Below are 6,795 nucleotides of genomic sequence, written 5' to 3' on the forward strand. Positions count from 1 at the left end.
GAGCCAATATGTGTCAGAGGCAGGACCTGAACCCAGCTCTACATAGCTCTGAGGCAAGCTATCAACTATACCAACTGAGATAAAGCAAAGCAGTTCTGAGAGTGCAGAGGTTCATCACTGCCCTTGAATTTGGCCCATTCAAAGATTAGAAAGCTTTTTCTTCCAGTGGTATAATAATGGTAAAAAATAATAATCAATAAGAATGGCAATTCTCCTCAGCTTTGGAGTTAGGATACCTGGCTTCAAGCCCCAGCTCTGACCTTCGGCAAGTTATTCTTCATCTCTCTGAGTTTCAGTTTCTTCATTTGTAAAGTGAAGGTCGTAATACTTGCCTACCTCACAGGACGGATTTGAAGAAAGCAATGAGGAAACCTTAAAGATCTATATAAATAAGAGCTTTTATTGTATGCAAACTGTTGCCTCCTTATGTTTCTAAGCCTGTTCATGAGACATTGTGTATAAAAATGATGAAGCAGCATCCGGGGCTTTCTGGAACAATATTAATTTAAAAAAAATATAGGCACGAGTAGATGTGAGGACTCTTGTTACTGATCTCAGGAAAAAGAAAATTAATGGCGGTTAGTGACTCCCCAAATAGGGGTTGAAAAGAAGCCATATATAGACCTAATGTGGCTAATTTGGAGTTGTGCCATCATCCCATAGAATATCTGAGATATAACAGTATTGGGAAGGGAACTGAACTAGGACTCCCCGCTTCAACAAATAATGCCAAAGCAAAGGGAAAAGGCAGTATCTTAAGTATGTAATGTGGCCGCAAAAAGAACTCTTTCATGAGCCCAGATGTTAAAGGAACATGTACAAAAGATAAAACAAACAAACAAAAAAGGATGAATCCTGAAAAGCAGCATAAAACTATAAGAACAGTATCAGAAAGATGATTCTGGGAAGATGGACAAGTAGGTCCAAAAATTCCAAGCTCTCAAGATTTTCCTCTACAGAGAGATAAAATAGTGCCTCAGGGCAAACATAGAGTGGTGAAAATAAATGAAAATAAATAAGAGCAGGGGCAGAACTGTGGTCCACCTGGGACAATCAGAGAAGATCTGAAGAAAAATCTCAGGACAAGGTTTCCTACCTGTGAAGAGTAAACACTTCCAGGCTAGGGACCTCTTAAGCCTCGAGGTTAGCTGCATTGGGAGGCTGCCTTAGCCCCAGCTACAGGAGCTTTTACCCCCAGGAGTTGGTCATCTGACCTGGGGAAGATGGAGGGAACCTTTGCTGACAAACAACACCAGACCCAACTGTGCTGAAGAGACTCTGTGGGGGCAAGAAGAAACTAGCACACACCCAGTGAGTGCAGAAACAGTGGGGTGGGGATGACGCTGGCTATGGGCCCTTATAGGAGGCTGGAGGTCTTAGTTTGGGTCCAAGATCAGAGGGGAGAATTGAAGGAGGGTCTGAGACAAGAGGCACCATCCCCCCCACCACCCCAGGACTAGAAGTGATTACAAAAACTAAATTATTACCAAAAAAAATGCACAGGGAGAGGAGAAGGAATCCAACCATAGACAGTTAGTATAGGAATAGAGAAGACCTGGCTTCATTTTCAGAGAAGGATACTTTTCTACCCCAAAGAGTTATGTCAAATGGTCAAATGGTCATCTATGAATAAGAATTCATAAATGAACTTTAAAAAAAGCTTTTAAAATCAAATGAGAGAGATTGAGGAAAAAACTAAAAAATAAATAAGAACCATCCAAGAAAAACAAGATTATGAAAAGAAAGACAACCAATGAGAAAAGGAGATCCAAATCTTAAGGAAGAAAACGACTCCTTGAAAATCAGAAATGGGTAAGGGGTAGCCAGTGAAGTTATAAGAGATTAAAAAATAATAAAACAAAATATAAAGAATGAAAAAAGTAAAAGAAAATGTGAAACATAAGAAAAACAACTGATCTGGAGAACAGATCAAGAAGAAAAAACAAGAATAATCAAACTACATGAAAGCTATGATCAAAAAAGAATCTTGACATAAGAATACAAGAAATAATTAAAGAAAATTGTCCTAAAGAATTAGAGCAAGAGAGGAAGGAAGAAAAGAAAAAAGATCCATTGACCACCACCTGAAAGAGATCCTATGAGGAAAACCCACAGGAATATTATAGTTAAATCCTGAAACCCCCAACTCAAGAAAAAGAAATTACATATGGTGGTGCCACAATTAGAATCACACAAGACCTAGCAGCTACAACACTAAAAGACAACAGATCTTAGAACACTAGATGTCAAAGAGCAAAAGAACTGGGGTTCCAACCAAAAATATCATAGCCAGCAAAGTTAAGCATAATCCTGAATGAAAAAAATGGATATTTAATGAATTACCAGACTTTCAGGATTTTGTTTAAAAAAAAAAACCTGAACTTAATAGAAGATTTGACATACAAGAGCCAAGAGAAACATAAAGTACATACCAAAGACCAATTACAATCAATAAGGACAGACTGTTTACCTTTTATGTATGTAAAATGTAAAAATATGTCTAAGATTGCTTATTGGCAATTGGGTAGTTCATAAGAAAGATTGGGGTAGACCTGAGCATGTTATGACTTCAAAAAGTAAAACCATTCAGGAACAGCTAAAAAGAATAATTACCTTATACAAATGAGGTGTGAGAAGAAGAATCACACAGAGGAATTACAAGTGGGAAGAGGGCTGTTGGTTCTAGAAACCTACTTTCATCAGGAATGGGTTCAAGAGGGAACAATACATATATCTAGAAGAGTATAAAAGTCTTCTAAATTTAGAAAGAAATAAAATGGTAAAGGCATACTCTGGGGGGAGAGAAGAGAGGGATCTATAGAGGGGAGGGCAAGGGAATGGATCAAACGGGGATCTAGAAGGGTGTTTAGATTAATGGGGATGTGAGGATAAGGGAGGGATCTTTAGAGGGGAACAAAAGGAGGATAGAGAAGGGTGTTTATATTTATGGGAATGGGAGGATAAGAGAGGGATCATTGGAGGGGTGATAGGTTAAATAATAGGAGGGCGAGGTAGCAGGTAGAAGTAAAGTAGAGGAATTGGGAGGGATAGGAAATAGATAAGCACAAACATGAAAATAAAGATTACAAGGAGAATTTGTTAGGGAAAGTATATGTATGTGTGTATGTGTGCGTGCGTGTGTGTGTGTGTATGTATATACGTGTATATATATACATGTATATATACATATATATCTCCATCCTTAATTGTAGCTTGGGGTGGGGGAGAGGGGAGAAAAACAAAAAGTGTACAGCAGGGAACAAAAAACACCTACAAGGGAGCAAACAAAAGATGGACAGCTCTCAATATAATGCATAATATTTATGATATAGGCTTTCTTAAAATGGAAATTTATTGCTATATATTTTCAATCCTCTCTTATGTCCTGCTGTACACATGACATTTTTTCTTTTCTTATTTTCTATTAAAGTTTTAATATTTAAGTTTATAATATGCTTCTTTTTCTTTTCACAGTATGCATGTAAGTTTTAGTATTTAAGTCTAAAATTTAAAAAGATTTTTAAAAAAATAGCATCAGGAAAGATAGAGTTCACAACCCGAGGATTGTGACAAATGATAAGGTTGACAAAAAAGGCAAGAAGGAAAAAGGAGAGATACTGCTAAGGACAGAGGGAGTCAAAAGATGATAGAAAACCAAATTACTCCACTCATTTTATAGCCCAAAAGAGATTCCTACACAGCAAAATGTAAGCTTCTATGAATTAATGCAAAGTGAGGAAAGTAGGACCAAAAGAGCAACATAACCTGTGACAACAATTGAAATGAAAATCAGACTTAAAAAGATCAGAATCCAGATTAAATGTAATGACCAGTCTTGGTTACAAAGGATAATAATGAATCATACTTCCCTCCTCAGTTAAGAAGGACACACTTAGAGAGCTACAGAACATTAAAATATTGGTTTATGAGAGTTAGGAAATAAAGTGGTGGTTAAAACTAACATAAAATTGTAAAAACAAACATTTTTAAGTACCTGCTATATGCAAGACAGTGATAGGATTTAAGAACACGTTACACTAATCTAATTTTCTTTTCTAAAGAATAAAATTCTCAGAATAGTACATTTTATTTTACAGGCAATTGACAAAGACTCATAATACGCTTGTAGTCAAGAAGGAGAAATGTAAGCTGGATGATAGCTATAGTTAGGTGTCATTACAGCTGATTGAATAACCATAGTCAAAGAATTTTGAATAATGAATCCATATCAATACACAGAGAGAGCTTTACTATATTATTGGTATATATAAAATAAAATAGGGCTATTTATATATGAGGCCATTTAGTGTTCAGAATTTTTATCTGTGACGCAGAAATTGTCTGTGTGTACCCTTGGTGAGTCTCTGAGTACTGCAAGCATCTCACACTAGATATGTGATAACTTCCAAAACAAATCATGTAATATACAATTTCCCCCACAGGTGGCACTGTGCTAAATCCACTAGATTGGCTTTTGTTCCTTCCAAGTCTAGAAAAACACCCAGTTTCTTCAACTGTTTCTAATGTACCTGGCCAACTTTTTCATTAATCTATTTGTGACAGTCCCATGGCTACAGAAGTGTGTTACAATATCTATCCAATGCCCTTGGGGACAAACCCAGCAACTCCACACACACACACACCCTCCCCCCCAGTCAGCTATTTGATTCATCTTACTGATTCTCTCACCAGATTCAAAGGCAGTTTAGTAAATGTGATCTGAAATGACCTGAGAAATTACTTTAAAAGTGAAATCTCCCTCATGAATTGATCGGTGCTGAGTCCCCTTCCTGGAAGAATCAGAGAAACTTTTCCCCTAAGTTTCCTCCCCTGTATCAATCTCAAATCCCAAACTCATAGGCTTAGCTTAGATACAGGGGTGGTACACCTGCTGCCTGGAGGCCACATGTGGCTTTTTAGGTCCTCAAGTGTGACCCATACTTATTTTGTTTTACTATACATGTTGCTTTTTCTTCTTAAATTGGGAAGGAGAGGGAGACAAGGTGGGGTTTTGCTGACTGAAAAAATAAAATTTAATTTTTAAAAATTACTGTTTCTCTACCTATCCTGTCTTTATTCTCCTCTCTTTCTATCTCCTCCTATGGCTCCATCTCTCTGTGTGTATGTGAGATTGTGTTCAATCTTCCTTCATCCAGTTCAGATGAACTTGACATTCAGATTCATGGAATATCTGTTTCCCCCATGCCTTCCTCCATATTTGAATACTCTTCATCTTACATACCTGTATTATATAGGGCATGATTTACCTCTCTTTTCTTCCCGAGTGTAGTCCTTCCCATTTTTGTCTTCTCCTAATACCATCAAAACAGAACAACCCGCAGGCCCATTACCTTTATGACCCTTGAAAATATTAGAGTTCTGAGAAAATGTATATATCTTATACCCCTATTATCATATAAACAATTCATTCTGACATAGTTCCTTCTGCTTGAAAAATGTTTACATTTATCTGTTTCTCTTTACTTCTGAATTTCCATTTCAAAGTGTCTACTCATTTGTGGACTTTTCATCAGGAATTCTTGGAAATCCTCTATTTCATAGTTTCTTAAGCTTGTGTCTGTCATGGTCTGATGAAATCTATTTATCCCTTCTCAGAATTCTTTTAAATGCATAAAATCAAATACATAAGATTACAAAGGAAACCAATTATATTTAAATAAAGATGTCATTTTTTTCCATTCAAGTTAAGGACCCCCTGCTCTATTTAATTAAAGATCCATTTTTCCCCTGTAGGGTTATATTAATTTTGGCCTGATACTTCTCATTGCAGCAATGTAAGCCATTGTTTTCTGCATTTTGAAACAGCACATTTCAAGAGCTTTTTTGCAGCTTCCAAATCTTGTGTGATAATGACTGGCTCCTGAAATGTTTTTTTTTTTTTCCTTTTACCATGAAGCTCTGGATTTTTACCATGAATTTCCTGGGAGTTTGCATTTGGGGATTTCTTTTGGGAGGTAACAGGTGGGTTACTTTTCTTTATACCTTGTCCTCTGATTTTCTAAGAGATATGGATAGTTTTCATTTATGATTGTTAAAATCTCCAAGAAATATGGTATCCAGGTATTTAGAGAACCATGATTTTCAAGTAGTCTGATGATTCTTAGATTTTCTCTCTTTGACCTATTTTCCAGGCTAATTTTTTATATCATATTACTTATATTTTCTTCTAAGCTTAAAATCTTTTGATTTTGTTTTAACATTTCTTGTTGTCTTGTTGGGCCCTTGTTTTCTACTTGACACCTTCTAATTTTCAAGACATTCAGTTCGTGAGTACTGTTTCCTGCCTTCTGTTCTAAAGTAGGAATTCTTTTTGCTGTTTTTCCTCCCTAGTTATTCTATTTTGTGTCTCTTTTTCTGTTTCTTCCAGATACTGTTATAGTCTTTGCAGCAAGATCAATTTTTTTTCCTTTTAGATTCTACTTGGTCTCTTTTCTTTGGTATTTATCCTTTGAGTATCTCGCTGTCCAAAGCATTTCTTCATTATACTTGTCACTTTCTTTGTTTTGCTTGGTGATCAAACTCTAATCCTATATTCTTGGATGATGTGGGCAAGACCTGGTTGCTCTTGAGTGCCGTGCTTAAGACTAGGCCCCATCTCCTGCAGGAATTGTTTCTCCTTGTCTCCTGCTGTGGTTCAGATCCAGGTTGCCTACATGATGATAGGGAAGCTTTCTTCTGTGGCCAGGGCTCTGGGGCCACCTAATGCTGAAGGCTTTTTCTCCTGCTTCCGTGGGACTCTGGGTCCTTCTCCAAGCTGTGAGAAATGGGTGAAAG

Source organism: Trichosurus vulpecula, chromosome 5 (genome assembly GCF_011100635.1).
Source record: "Trichosurus vulpecula isolate mTriVul1 chromosome 5, mTriVul1.pri, whole genome shotgun sequence".
Lineage (NCBI taxonomy): Eukaryota > Metazoa > Chordata > Mammalia > Diprotodontia > Phalangeridae > Trichosurus > Trichosurus vulpecula.